Here is a 15,305-nt window from a genome sequence, read left to right as displayed (position 1 = left end):
TTACCCTCCAAAAAGATGTAAGATTAGAGGGACAATTTTAGGGGGGTTAAACGACGAAAGATTAGGGGGTAATGCGGGGCAGTGGGTGGATTTTTAGATTTTACCCAAAAATTATCCCCAAAGAGTAATAAGATTAGGTGGTAAATTTAGAAGGGAAAACGATGTAAGATAAGGAGGTCATGGTGAGTAGATTCATATTGATGGGACGTCGAAAATTGGGCAAGCGCTGATAGTTTAGAGGCTAACGAGAACTGGCTGAAGTTGCGAGCGCAAGACTGTCAGTCTTTGGGTATGGGGCCTAAAACACTGGAAGATTACGGCTTCAAAGTGGATAATTACCCATCCTACTCTTGCATTACTTTAGCCCCCAAAATTACCCCCCCCCCCCCCCCCCACACACACACACACACGCACACACCTTCTTGCAACTTTTTACCCCAATTCATTATCCCCAATCTTGCATCGAAGTACCCCCCCCCCCCTCCTCATTACCCCCCATTACCCCCCAAAACGATGAGTTTAAGGGGGAATTATTGTAAAATTTGACGCGGGTCAAAATACCGAACCCAACTCTTAAGCTGAGCCATTATGATACTAACTATAAAACCCTGTTTTCAAACAAATGATCGAACTATTTACCAAAAACAATCATACTTGATCACACTATTTGAGGGTCAATGCCAAACAAATAACTTAAACATGGCCGCTCATACTTGACCTTAAAACGCACAAATTAGTTTCAATTTATCTTTCTATCGGATGTTGGTGCGATGATCGCTTCAAGACAAATTATTTGTTTGATAATTTTTTGCTCTCACTTTTTCACCTCCTATTCAGAAGCTGTCAGTTATTCCCGAGTTTTTGCGCAAAGAAACAGCGTATCCAGCACCCCATTCAAATGATAGCTCCCATTTGGGCCCCTTTCACTTCATTAAATCCAGAAAATATGTTAAAAAATGTGTGTGTGTGTGTGTGTGTGTTTGTGTGTTACCATTTTTTTGACACTTTAAAAGCACGAAATCCGGAAAACCCTATAAAAAAACTGTTTGTGGAGTCTTAAATTCAAGTGACAAATTTTTTCAACAAAGACACGGAATATCTTGTCTTACAGATTTAAAACTAATTCAGGAAATTTTAAGGCAACGAAAGTTTTACATAAACTTTACATAAAAGCCCTTATTTACCATTGCATAAATTAGCCAAAAATAAACAATTTATTCGTTTGTATGGGGTGCTGGAACGCTATGAACAGACATTGAGGAAATCTCTTATTTCAACAATCATAGGAGGTTACTTTGCTCTAAACCGGAAGTTTTTTGTGGAAATTTTATTGATTAATACTGGAAGAAGTCACCAATTTAATCATTGTGGAGGCACCATTATAGCTGAAAACTGGATTCTAACTGCAGAACATTGCGTCTTCAAACGAAATAGTAAGTCGGAATTGAGAACAATGATGAAAAGGAAACTGTGCTGCCACATAATATTCCAACCCATGAAAATCCAAACAATTTTTCAGAAACTGAATTTTTGCCAAATTGATGCATATCATATTATGAAGTTCCGCTTGATTAAAATGTTGATCCAGGTTGATCCAGGTGTTGATCCAGGTTCAGCTTGCTGCGGAAAAATTGAAGACTAATAACATGAAACGTCTAACTAAGAGGTCTAAGGTTGCCATATAAACTTATTTTTTTGCTGTACAAATTGACAGGAAAGAACTTAATTTCAGAAAGTTCAACAAGCAGATTCGGTAATGTGCGTTTGCATTTAACCTTCCAACCCCGCTCTTCCAGAATTTTGGCCTAAATATCTACCAAATGAGGAAGAGTTAGAAAACTTTCAAGAATTCAAAGATTGTTCTCAAATCATTGGTATATGAATTAAAAAAAGGCTTCCAACTCAAATCAGTTAGCAGAACAAATAATATCACATTAGGGGGCCGATGAGACGAGCCATTATTAAGAGTGCAAGATAAAACAAAAACGATCAAAGAACTACAACCACCATTATTTACATCCAAAACACATTGTCTTTATTTTGGAAAGAAACTTGATAACAAAATAAAAATAGCGAGGAATAAAACCTTATCTAAACCAAGGAGTTTAAACTTCACTAGAAAAAGCATGGGACTTAGTGAGACTTGGTCCATATGAAGACTTTGAAACATTTCATTATCCAGAACAAATCGTACGTCTACGAAAAGAATTGACAAATCCAAACAAAGACAATGATTCTATAAAATTTTGATAGAAAACGGTTGAAAGACGTAAAAAAATAATAATATATTCCGTATAAAGAAGATACAATCAATTGTGCTTTCTTTGAAAACCAAATGATTTTAAAATCTTAAAAGATTAGTTGTCCAGTGAAATTTTAAATAGGTTCAAAAAAACGCCATAGATCTGTCATTATTCAGAATATGTCATATGTCTACAAAAAGAAATACGAATACAGGCAAAAATCAATAATTATCGTAAATTTTTTTGCAAAAAAAGAATCTAAGCCGTTACAAAATAAGCCAAGCACTAAAAACATTAAATAAGCTCAATAGCTGTTTTTTTAAAACGACTAAAATGTGATATGTGACTCGCCAGTAATTTGACGAGACAAAAAAAAGAACATCAAAGATGGCCAAATATCCAAACATTGAAATTGTTCGTGAAAGCTGGTCGTATCGAAGCCGTTAAACAATTGTTTAAAATCTAATATCGTCGCAATATAAATCCATTAAAAGACGATGTGACGTTTCATTGCTGACTTTAGCTAACATTGACAAAATAGAGGGGAAAATGTGAAACCTCAATGGTGTATTGCTTATTTTAAAAGGAAGTATTTGTAAAATTCGAAGCGATCATAAACTTTCAATTAAAAGGCTATTTTGGTTTCCCTGAAACCCCTCAGAAAACGAATTGGACCTGTCTTTATTAATCTATGATATGAGTTGTTCTGTTCTGTGAATAACATAGAAACTGCGAGAAGTTTTTTTTTAAAAAGACAGCGACTGATTACAGATAAATTATTTGAACGGTAAAAAACGTTTTAATAAACTCAAATCAGCCTAGTTGCTATTTGTCCCTTAGGAAAACGTAATTGTTTTGAATTTTATCGATATGTATAATTTGACAACAAAATCAATTTTTCAGAAAAAATGAGGTATTTTGGATAAAAATAGCGATAATTTAACAAAACAACGGAGATTGTCTCGCACTTTTTGGTATATTAATCCGTAAATTTCAAACAGTGTGGACTAATTCTTCTGTGTGAACTTCTTTATTTGTTCCAAATTGGCAACAACTTTTCAAAAAATTTTCACTCGGAAAAACTTCTCTCCGTGAGTCCGGTACAACCATTAGTTAATTTCGCCATCCGTTGCAAAAAAATTATTTGTTTTTTCAATATCTTGTACCGAGAATTTCAATCGAGGAAAAATTGAGTGTTTTCGGCTTCAATAAATCCTCAATTTATCCTACTAACAACTACCGCAAAGAAACATCATGTTTTAGTCCCGTATCCCTTTTTTGCGAATTAGAAATCACTGATCTGTCAACCTCCAACTGGCTCATTGGGATCTCTTAAGTGAGGAATCTTCCTCTGGTACCACAGCGAAATGCTATCTAACAAATTGCAACTTGATTGAAGTTTCCAAAAAGTTCCTCAACCTCAACATCAAGATCTATTTTGTTGACCATCCTTCATGTTGCTTTTCGATGGGACGTGTAATTCACACTCATATGAATTGGTTCTTCCCTTCGCAAGCTCGACAGTTTTGTCCAACCGAACATTTGTTTTCGTGTTCACTTGACTACTTTAGACCAAAATCTCTACATTATTTCAACAACTTTTGGTTGAAGTTGTCCGGAGTACGTACGAAATTTCTGGTACGATTAGTTTTTTTCGGTGGGTATTAATCCCGGGTCGGGAAAATTTCCAAAAATTATGTAAGAAATGCGCTGAAATGCGGTCAATTTTCGAAAAATTCAGCGCAAAGACCTTACATAATAATGCGCTGATATGCATTGAAAAGTGCTGAAACTTTGTAAGAAATGCGCTGAAATCCGCTGAAATTACAAAAAGTTCAGTTCTTCTCTTTCGAGGCTCGAACCCCGGTTATTGTGTATCATCTATCACTTAATCCAATGCGCTACCGAGAACTGAAATGCTTCCCATTTAATTTGAATTCATAATAATAAAACGTTTGATATGAAAAGCGCTTAAATTATGTAAGAAATGTGCTGAAAATGCGCTGAAATCATGTAAGAAATGCGCTGAAAAGAGGCTGAAAGTTATGTAAGAAATGAGATGAAAATGTACTGAAATTATGTAAGAAATGCGCTGAAAAGGTGCTGAAAGTTATGAAAGAAATGAGATGAAAATGCACTGACATTATGTAAGAAATGCGCTGAAGGTGCTCTGAAATTTTAAAGTTTCAGCCTCATCTCGAAATTTTAGCGCATTTCAGCGCATTCAGCGCATGTCTTACATAATTTCAGTGCATTCAGTGCATTTCTTACAAAAAGATGCGCTGAAACGGCGCTGACATCTCGACCCGGGATTTATATTAATGGGTTAATGGATAATAATGGGTTAAAGTATAAAAATGGGTTCGCCTCTTTCGACCTTTGATAAAAGGCGTCTATCTTGTGATTTGATTATTAATTGTTTGTGCGTTCTTGCCTCAAATTCAATTGCAATTGTTAGCGTCTTTTTAAGGCCATTCTTGTTGATTTTCCGGACCTTGTATAATGGCTTTCAAAAACCCTAAAGAACTAATCCTCAGGGGTACCCAAACGACAAAGATGTACAAGTTCTTCAGAGGTAAATTAAATTCTTCATTAATCTTTTTGTTCGTCCCTAGTTAGGAAAAAAGATATTAGTCATACGTAATGTTTCTTTGTCCCAAGAATGTTAATTAGAGGCTGCTCCAGCGTTTTTAAAATCTCGTGTGCACGGCGACCTTCTGTGACAACCGTGAAGAATATAAGCGGTTCATGTCGCCTACGTCCCAGGAATTATCCCACCAGGCTGGTACAACACCGGCCTGGTCGATAAATTTACATTCAAACTACATTTTACAGACTAATGCGCTGGTTGTGTGCAGCATTTCTCGCCGCCTCAATCGAAACCTATTAATAATTTTGGTTCCTGCGTAATCGCAGCGGAACAGCATTAGGCCTACAGTAGCCTATTCTCAGCTGCCCTTTTTCTTATTATTCCCCACATTTCAGACTATTCTTTCTATGAGCAGCTTTGCTCTTTTTTGGTGACTATGGCCACTTTTTTGCGTGTGAAACTCTCACTTGGTACCATCATTGCAGCCAACATTGGTCAGGCTATGGTCAACCTGAAGCTATGGGTAAGTAAGAGATCATCCTCACACAGACAGCTTCACGGAGGTAGGGGATTGAACTCTCAATCATTGGCGTGTGAATCACACACCTTACCTCTCGGCTATCACGCCGCCTGGAACATGAAGTTAATGGGTTACTGCCGGAGAACAGTCCAGCAGTAGCTGTTCCAATTCATTTTGTGCTTGGCTTTAATCACAAGTTTTAGCTGCGGCCTCCATGTTTCCCATGGTTTCTGTAGGTTCCAGCTTGCTCTGTCCCAAAAGAGTCGTAATCCAAGAGCTGTTCGTTTTTTTGGCTGATTTTTCTCTTTGGATGAGCGCCCTATTGTCGCTTAAACTATGTAATATAAAATGTTGGATGAGCATAAACATAAAGAGTTGCTGAAAGGTATGGTGGCACGAAAACGGAAAAGTGTCGAAAATTCAGAGGACTCGATTGCGACTCGGCGTCTTGACTTTATATTCTGTATACAGTACTTGAGGACGTTTCACTAACACATAAATAAATGCATGCTCACCGTGACTTACAAGCAACTATTTAATATATGTAGAGAATATCTTCGCTTTTTCAAGAATAGAAATTTAGAATATTTTAAAGATTACTGTAATTTTAATATGAGATGATTGACGTACATATGGGTTGGAATGTGCAACACAAACCTATATTTTTTTGTTTCTCGTGTATTACAATAATGTGATACTTAAGTTAATATGTATTGGAGCACAGAAAACAACTTAGATAATATCTTAGAGCTTAGAAACTTAACTTATGTTAATAAACTTAGAATGAAAATAAACTTACCAGATTTATAACGACAACTCCAGCTAAGATTTTAGAAAATGAATGTAAATCAGTTAAGATCTGTATGTTTGTCAAATATTGATATTTATCTACTAATATTGAATGGGAAATGAACTTTGTGAACAATCTCAAGTGAACTTAATTTTTGCTTGTAATAATGAAATGACGCCCACTCATACGCCCCAAAACCACCTGATTTTTGGAAAATTAATCTTTTAACAAATGTACACTGTAAATGTTATATTTATTTTTCAGACTATATATACGACTGATTTTTGATAAAATCTTCACTTTTTTCTTCTCTTTTGAATCACCCAAAGTTAATTTATCTTATTCTCGCTAGGATCTTTTGAGCTTAAACAGCTTTAATCTCTAACCTGCCGAAACCTGTCCCGCCTCATCGGGGTTGTTGCGCTACAGTGCTCGTAATCCTGCTAACAGGTTATGGGCCCATGAATCAGACCAGACCGTTGATACGCTAATAGAGTTTTGGTTGAGAATGTAGTGTCAGTGTCGGCAGTTTCGCTCTGCTATATCGACGAGAGTTTCAAGGTAAATTTTTGAGATTTCCCTCATAAATAAATTCTAAATCAGAATTTGTGATATAAAAGTTGAAGATTAAACTTCATAATGGATCCATCTGACAACTGTTTGAAGTGGATGACGTTTAGTGGGTTGGTAGAGGAGTACCCAACATGGAGCACTCGTTTCTCTGCCTTTGCACAAACCAAGGGCCTCTTCGAAACGCTCACAGGCACAGTTGAGCTACCTGACTGGCCAGCCCCACTGAGATGCCAATGATGCGCAAACGCGAGAACACGAGGCACAGACTAAAGCTAGAGCCACAGCTGTACAAGAAGATGAGAGCCGCAAAAATCAGATCTGGTGCGACCTGGCGACGACACTAGACGTTAGCGGCCTCATCTTCATTCGGCATGACTTTGTGAACAACAAGGGTCTCGGAGATGATCAGAAAGCGTGGCAACTTCTCCAGCAACGCTTCAGAGGCGACGGGACAACCACAGTCAAAAGTCTGATGAGACAGTTGGCCAAACTATAGCTTCGAGAGGACAAAGCCATCCACCAGTACTTCATCAGAGCGCAAGATTTGGTCAACCGCTTGCATCATGCCGGTGGGGAGTTTTCTGAGACGCTGTTCAATGCAATGGTATTAAACGGCCTTCCACAACGATACGAGCATTTTGTGGTGCAGGAGAGCTTCAATACTGCAGAGAATTTTGTGGAATTGAGGAAGCGTCTCACAAACTTCGAAGAGAGCCGCAGACAGAGTTATGATGTTGAGTAGGATCAGCACGTTGCCATGTCAGCAAAGAAAGCTTCTCATCAAATTGGTACACACTCTTCATTCAAATCACATCCTAGGAAGACTTTTTCGAAGCCTAGTAGTTCCAAACGCACTAGATTGTGTTTTATATGTAACAAATCTGGTCATTTAGCAGCTAGATGTTACAAAAAGGACAACGCTGAATGTAGTTTATGCAAGGCTAAAGGCCACTTAGCAATTGCACGCAAACATCGACAAAAAGTCCTCATAGAGGCTTAGCATCTAGTTTAAGAGCTGAAAGCCCATTTGAAGTTTCAAAAACTGATTTAGTAGTAGATTCAGGCCGCACTGATCACATGATGATAGACAAAATTTGGTATAAAAATTATCACAAACTTGAAACCACAGTTAACAATCCAGATGGAGGGAAAACAAAATTTGGTGGATTAGGAGATGTAGATGTGGAAGCACGAGACACTAAAGGTGTGCTACATAAGTTGACTTTTGAAAAAGTTATGCATGTACCAGAGTACAAAACAAACTTAATTTCAGTTTCAAGTTTAATTGAAAAGCAACACAAAATATTTCAAACAAAACTAAGCCAGTGCTACAACTCAGAAGCAAAGAAAGCTTCAGACTGATAAGAAGAGGCAAATGGTTCCTCTTACCATACAGAAAATATAACAAGCACCACTTTTCAAACTTAAGTGGGGGCACAGGTCAAACAAAAGTTTGGCACAAATGACTTGGAAATTTGAACTTTAGAGATGTAGCAAATACAACAGCTGAAGTTTCCCGAGCTTCAGAATTTTTTGAAACTTGTGCTCTGGCAAAAAAATCGAAAAATTCTGTTCCAAAAGTGAGCGATAACAAAGCAACTTTAAAACCAGAAAGAGTTTACTCTGACGTTATTGGACCAGTGAGTCCATCAAGTATAGGTGGCAAAAGATATGCAATTAGTTTCATAGATGAGTTCAGTGGCTACGCAGTTGAAAAATTTATGCAATACAAAACGCAAGCACTGCAAAATTTTAAGGAGTATGTTGCACAATATGGCCGACCTAAAATTTTGCGAACTGATAATGGGACAGAATACAAAAACAAAGCCTTAAAAAAAATTTTTTGCATAAGCAAGGAAATATCTCGCAAAAACACAGTTTCTGAAACGCCCGAGCAAAATGATGTTGCGGACTGTTTTAATTGAACCATAGTAGAGGCTGCAAGATGCCTTCTTATAGATTCAAAATTGCAAAAATGCTATTAGGTTCGAGCTGTAGATACAGTATGTTATGCAAAAAAATTTAGTTGTCGTAGACAAAAACACAAATTCAGCTTTTTTCGGGAAAAGGTAAAGAGAATTTTTTGGTAGAAAACCAAGAAGCGACCATCTGAAAGTATTTGGTTGTTTAGCCTATTCAAAAAATGGTGATGCCAGTAAAAAATCAAAGTTCGATCCAAAAACATTAAAGTGCTTATTCATTGGTTACTCTGATAACACAACAGCTTATTTATTGCGAAACATAAAAACTAGGACAATTTTCACTTCTAGAAACGTTAGATTCAATTAAAACAGTCTACCAGGTTTTCATAGTAAAACCGAAGATATAGAAGCAGCGTTCTATATCTAGACTTAGAAGAAGTAAGAGAAGAACCCTAGGATACAAACAACTTAAGTGAGTTAAATTCAGAGGTTGAGTCAACTGAAACAGAGAAGATTTAGGAAAGCAAAAGCAATACAGAAACTAAAGTTGAACAAGAAATTAAACAAGAAAGACCAAGTCCTACTGTCAAACCAAAATAAAAAATATTGTACAGTTTAATCCAAAAGTCACAGTGAAAAACATAGAAATAAAGCCTTCAAAAATTCCAGTAAATATCAAAAACTCACAACAGAAAAAACAAAAACATCCTCAACACTGCAAATGATAGGCAAACTAGGTCAAAGAGTAATTCCTCCAGGAAACCAAAAAATTTCCAATTTTGGTCAGAGTACGATGAAACGAAAAGATTGAGAAAGTAAGCAGCACAAGATAGAGAACTTAGGCGAAGTGATAGGTCCGGAGCACCTCCTGATCGCCTTTGTAAAAGCTATTCTCATGCTGTTCAAAGCACAAAAACAAAAAATTTCATCGAGCCTGAAAACTTCGAAAAGGCTATTGATTCGGAACAAAAAGACAAATGGGTTGAAGCAATGAAAAGAGAGATAGAAAGTTTATATGAAACAGAAACTTGGAACTTATTTCCAGAAGAAAAAGGGCAGAATTTTGATCCTGGCCGAAGGGTGTACAAAATTAATCATGACTCAAATGGAAATATCGATAAGTTTAAAGCTCGTTATCTAGCAAAAAATTTTAAACAGAGATCAGCAAATAGAACAGTTCACTAGAATCAAAGTTTAAAATGGACGAATGGGGAGATCTTGAATGGTTTCTTGGAATGCGAGTTCTAAATACAGAAAAATAAATAACTTTGGATCAAGAAAAGTACACTCAAAACATTTCAGAACAGTTAAATATCCAAGATTGCAGACAAAGCAAAACACCAGCAGGAAGTAATCTAAAATTTGAAACAGCTCAAGAAGATTCAGTAAGAGAGATTCACATGAGTTTAGAAGTCCAGTAGGTTCACCACTTTACCTTGCTAAGCCAACTGGACTAGATATCATGTGGACCAAAAATGTCTTGTCACACATCATGAATGACCCAACTGTTGAGCAATGCTGGAAATCGCGTGTTGAGATACATACAACATACTTAATCTCTTAGACTGTTTTTATCATCAGAGGAAACAACACTCTAGTTGGCGAAACAGATGCAGACTGGATTGGAGACGTAAATGATAGACAATCTACCAGAAGATACTATTTCAAGCTGGAAGACATTGGAGATCTGTCAATTGGCGAGTCAAGAAGCAACCGACAGTGTCAGAATACCAGGGTTTAGCTGCCGCGGTCTAGCTGCCGCGGTTCTTCTTGCGTGGTCTTCTTAAAGAACTGGGGTACGAACAGTATGAGCCCACAACCATAAGAGAAGACACCCAGAATTGCATAAAGCTTGCAACTATCCCGGTGTTTCACAAACGATAAAAGCACATCGACACGAAATATCATTTCATTCGCGAACGAGTTGATGACAATTCAATCAAATTGATCTACACGCCAACAGATGAAATGGCAGCAGATCTTCTAAAAAAATATTTGTCAGAGCAGAAAGTAAAACAACATGGAGAACAAATATTCGGCGAGTCCAGATTCTCACCTGGCGGCAAAAATCTGAGTTGGGATATTGGAGTACAGAAAAGATTTTAGAAAATAACTAAGAGCTTAGAAACTTAGATTATGTTAATACACTTAGAAAGAAAACATACTTACCAGATATATAACGACAACTGCAGCTAAGATTTTAAAAAATGAATGTAAAAAAGGTTAGATCTGTATGTTTGTCAAATATTGATATTTATATACTAATATTGAATGGGAATTGCAACTTTGTGAATAATCTCAAGTGAACTAAATTTTTGCATGTAAAATGGAAATGACGCCCACTCATACGCCTCAAAATTGTCTGATTTTTGATACAATAACCTTTTTATCAAATGTACACTTTAAATATTATATATACGACTGATTTTTGTTAAAATCTTCACGTTTTTTTCATCTGTTTTGAATCTGCTAAAATTAATTTATCTTATTCTCTCTAACATCTTTTGAGCTTAAACAGCTTCAATCTCTAACTTGCCAAAACTCGTCTTGCCTCATCTGGGTTGTTGCGCTACAGTGTTCATAATCCTGCTAACATTATAAGTCAATAATGTCATACTTAAGTCAACAGGTAATACAAACTATTTATTATTTTGTTTCGTGTTAGAAAGTTTTTATGTCAATGTTCATACAAAACTTGAAATAAAAAAGTGCTTACAAAAGTTGACCGTCTATTTATATTAAACAGAGTATCTTCTAATTAACTAAACAATTAACTCAATTGAACTAATCTACGACGACAATAAACTTGAAGGGCATATCACTTTTATACCGCAGCCCAAGAGCAAGTACTTTTTTTCCGGAGTAACGCGTTAAATAACAGCTCATAATTTATAATTGGGGTTATAAAATCATTGGGCACAAAAAATCCATGTTTCATTGTACGATAACTTTTATTGTGATTTTTTAAATTAGTTGGGTTCCTGCGAGTTCTATATGGTGACTACGGCAGAAGTTTCTCTGCTAAAACTGCTGTAAATGTCACAAAAATCATCTCTACTGAAAGGTAAGTTTGACCTCCCAGGGTTGGAAACGCGAGAAAGTTGAGGTCAAGATCTGAATGACCTTCGAGATTATAGTTCGAGAATGACCTTCGAGATGATAGCCTTCAGTCAATAAAATGACTGAAGGCAGCGAGATTCCACATTACTGACGTCAACCGGTACCAAATTTTCTGAGTAAATTTACTCATTTTTTAATGAATAACTTTTCCTAGACTGTACGTACAAACTCCGAGGATGAGAAGGCGGTTCCCTAAATGGAAATTTCCATCCGAACTTTTCACTTTTTGAATTTGTCTTACCGCTGAACGTGACAATAATCACATTTTTTTCGAAAAATTTTTCATTTTTGGCTGTTCAATTGCAGTGTGGAAACTACTTACAGGTAATTTAAGCGCTTTCCACATTGAGCTTCAAAAGACGGTGGGAAGTCCGCGCCATTTTCTTTGTAATCAGTTTTTCATTTGGTACCGGTAGACTCTATTAATGCATTGTTTATTCAAACTGTATTCATAATAATAACCCTAGTCGAGACCTGGAATTTATGAAAAGACCTATTGATTCCAGGTGTTGGGTAAAATATGAATTAAACTACGCGGTCGAGGACCCTAGTTAAATTCGAGGCTAAGTCTTTCCATAATTTCAGCCAAATTCTTTTCAAATGCAAAAATGAGGGTAACTAAAAAGTTCCGACAACATCTGGGTTCGATCTTCTGACGTTCTCTAATCTTACCCGATGCTTAACCAATTGCGCTACATGTCCTTAACTTTGAAGGAAATTGAAAACAAGTCATTATAACGGTCGCGAGCGTAATTCTAGGACATGTTTTATTGTCCAGCCAAATTCCAGAACAACTTTATTGTCCAGCCAAATTTCAGAACACTTTTATTGTCCAGCCAAATTTCAGAACACTTTTATTGTCCAGCCAAATTCCAGAACACTTTTATTGTCCAGCCAAACTCCAGAACACCTTTATTGTCCAGTTAAATTCCAGAACACCTTTATTGTCCAGCCAAATTCCAGAAAACCTTTATTTTCCAGCCAAATTCCAAAACACCTTTATTGTCCAGCCAAATTCCAGAACACCTTTATTGTCCAGCCAAATTCCAGGGCATTACATTACGTCCAGACAAGTTCTTTTCATATCCAGTATCTGTCGAGGACAGTCTTTTCATACCTTAAATCTGTCGAGGCGGCCTTTTAATAATTCCAGGTCGCGACTAGGGAACAGATCTTTCCCATTGTAGCCCCCCCCACGAAAGTATTACCCCCCATGATAGTATATTTACCATGATGGGGGAGGGTAGCCTATTCGTCAAATTTCCACTAAGCTGCCTTTATGGGTGGCTGTACTGGGAAAGACCCATAATTATTAATAATCATCGGCTGATAACCAAGATTTCATTTATCGTAATCGAATTCAAAAAATAAGAATATATGAAAAACGAGCTATTATCAAACATTCTTGCTCACAAAATCTTTTATGGCAACAAACAGTCCGGTCACTAATGGAAGTTGAAAAGAACTTCTCCAACCATTGTTACCAAAATAGTTTGCAGTTCTGCAATGTTATAGTTAGCATATCAAAATCTATTCAGCGGAAATCACTCCCCTTTAACCCTTTAGGTTCGCTGAAATTTTGTCTGAAATTCTGAAATTGTATGCTGTAGACATTGACAGTGCAGATTTATTGGATGATAATTGTAATAACTGTCAGAGAAATAAATTGGGTGCAAATTTAACCAGTTGCAGCTGAATACTACAAATAAATCTACTGAACTTAATAAATCTTGAATTTACATTTCCGAAAAAGTTATTCAAAAATATATGAAGCTATAAAAATTGCGTAACTGCAGATCGATAATTTGTTATAACTTCTTATGTGACTTTGAAGACGTGCAGGAGTTCCGCTCATTCCCTTATCATTCCACTCATTCCACTCAATCCACCATCACTTCGACAATTCCTTAAATAAAACTGACCGTTAACTTGGTTATTATAAGTATGGTAATCAATAGAACAGATAACCAGTTTAGTGAATCGCATGTCAGCATTCCATTTCGTTTCTCAACTCAAGAAGTGCGCTTTTTTGTTGCAATTTCTTTTCGTTCATCGACGATTAATCCCTTTGTAAAAAGCTGACTGAAAAATCTGTCAGAAATGTTGCGAGCAAAACGGAAAACTATGCAGAATTTTTTAGTCCCAAGATTTTGCAGCCCCACTCTTGGATCTTTTTGGGCAGAAAAATACAATCCGGGCATATTTCAAAGTTAGACCTTTACGATTTTTTCTAGATACCGACACTACTACACGCACAATGACGACCTAGCCCTAATCAAAGTCAATCACACGTTCCCGCGCGAGTCTGCCCTAGCTCTATGTACGTCGCATACCCAGCCGGATTACGGTACACTCCTGGCAACCTGTGGCACCGGGAGGTCATCAAGGACGAAAAGGTTCAAACCCAGCAGATTAAAGGGAGGTTATGGATATCTGTTTCCTCGGCGTTATATGATAAAAATCTTTTAAATTCTTCATAATTTTTTTAAAATTTCAGTCTTTTCGTAAACATTAAACGAGGTGAAGTCTGGATCAAATCGCATTTTGGCTAGACTGTTTTTTCTTAGGGATTCATGAACGAGTACATGAACGCACCGAAACTTTGAACGAGTCAAAGTCTGGATCATAGGTGATTTTGGTCTGCCCGAGTTTTTTGATGAGCCAAAAAGGACTGAATGGGTAGTTTCATAAGTCATTTTGAACGATGACCACAACCTGAGAAATCAGATAACACAAAAGCAATAATCAAATACCCAAAATTCAATTCATTTTAATCATAGAACATAAATAGGTCTCACAATTAAAAGCTAGATATTTGAAAAATAACAAAATTTCTTTTTTGCCTTTGTTTTCAAATTGACATTGCAAAAATAAAACGGACGAATCTGATAGAAACACTGCATCACTTGATCACTAGGTTTTCAGAGCATGCAATTTTGAAAAAAAAATCCAAAAAAGTCAGAAACACGTTGACCACAAGAGAAGATTTGTGTAAAAACTCAAATTTGTTTATTGCCGGGGAAGAATGAGCATACGTTCTCTTCAAACAAAGATCAGTCGTTCTCTCTAATTTTTTACTCAACTTTCACTCTTTCTAAACAATCAATGGCAAAAATTTAAGTGCCTCCGTTTTTGTTGGTTATTTCAGAAAAATTCACAACACTTTAGAGGTTAAAGGGTCGCAACGCTTTCAATATAGGGTTTTCAATAATTCGAGGTAGTTCTCTTACTGCAATTATGGAAATCACTAGGTTTCTTGGAAAGGTATATGTTCTTGGATGGTAAATTTTTCATCACGGCGTAGCCTTTTTAAAAAAAAATCAAAAATTTAATAATTGTATGGTGTACGCCAAATGTTTCATTTTTTTTTGTTTTCAAGTAAAATTATTTTTTTTTGTTTTAAAAATCCTTGACATATACCGTAATCAATTGCAGCACCCAGTTTTGAGTTATAGCCGCTACATATTTAATTCTGGCTCGGTATTCAATGTTTTGATTTCTAAAGTCATACTATATCTCTTTTTTGCTTAGAGTCTTATTTATTTGC

The 15,305-nt window shown here is 36.4% G+C and overlaps 1 long non-coding RNA gene across 1 annotated transcript; it reads left to right on the top strand.

Annotated features, from left to right (window-relative positions):
- The first annotated feature begins 741 nt into the window (after window positions 1-741).
- Window positions 742-14,171, top strand: LOC142349770 (uncharacterized). The gene is made up of 4 exons (XR_012760847.1): window positions 742-878; window positions 1,253-1,433; window positions 11,612-11,702; window positions 13,993-14,171. It is a non-coding gene; the product is annotated as an uncharacterized LOC142349770 (long non-coding RNA).
- Window positions 14,172-15,305: the final 1,134 nt, after the last annotated feature.

The sequence above is a fragment of the Convolutriloba macropyga genome, chromosome 11, assembly GCF_964194025.1.
Source record: "Convolutriloba macropyga chromosome 11, txConMacr16.3, whole genome shotgun sequence".
Lineage (NCBI taxonomy): Eukaryota > Metazoa > Xenacoelomorpha > Acoela > Convolutidae > Convolutriloba > Convolutriloba macropyga.
This window is presented reverse-complemented; position numbering and strand designations above follow the sequence as displayed.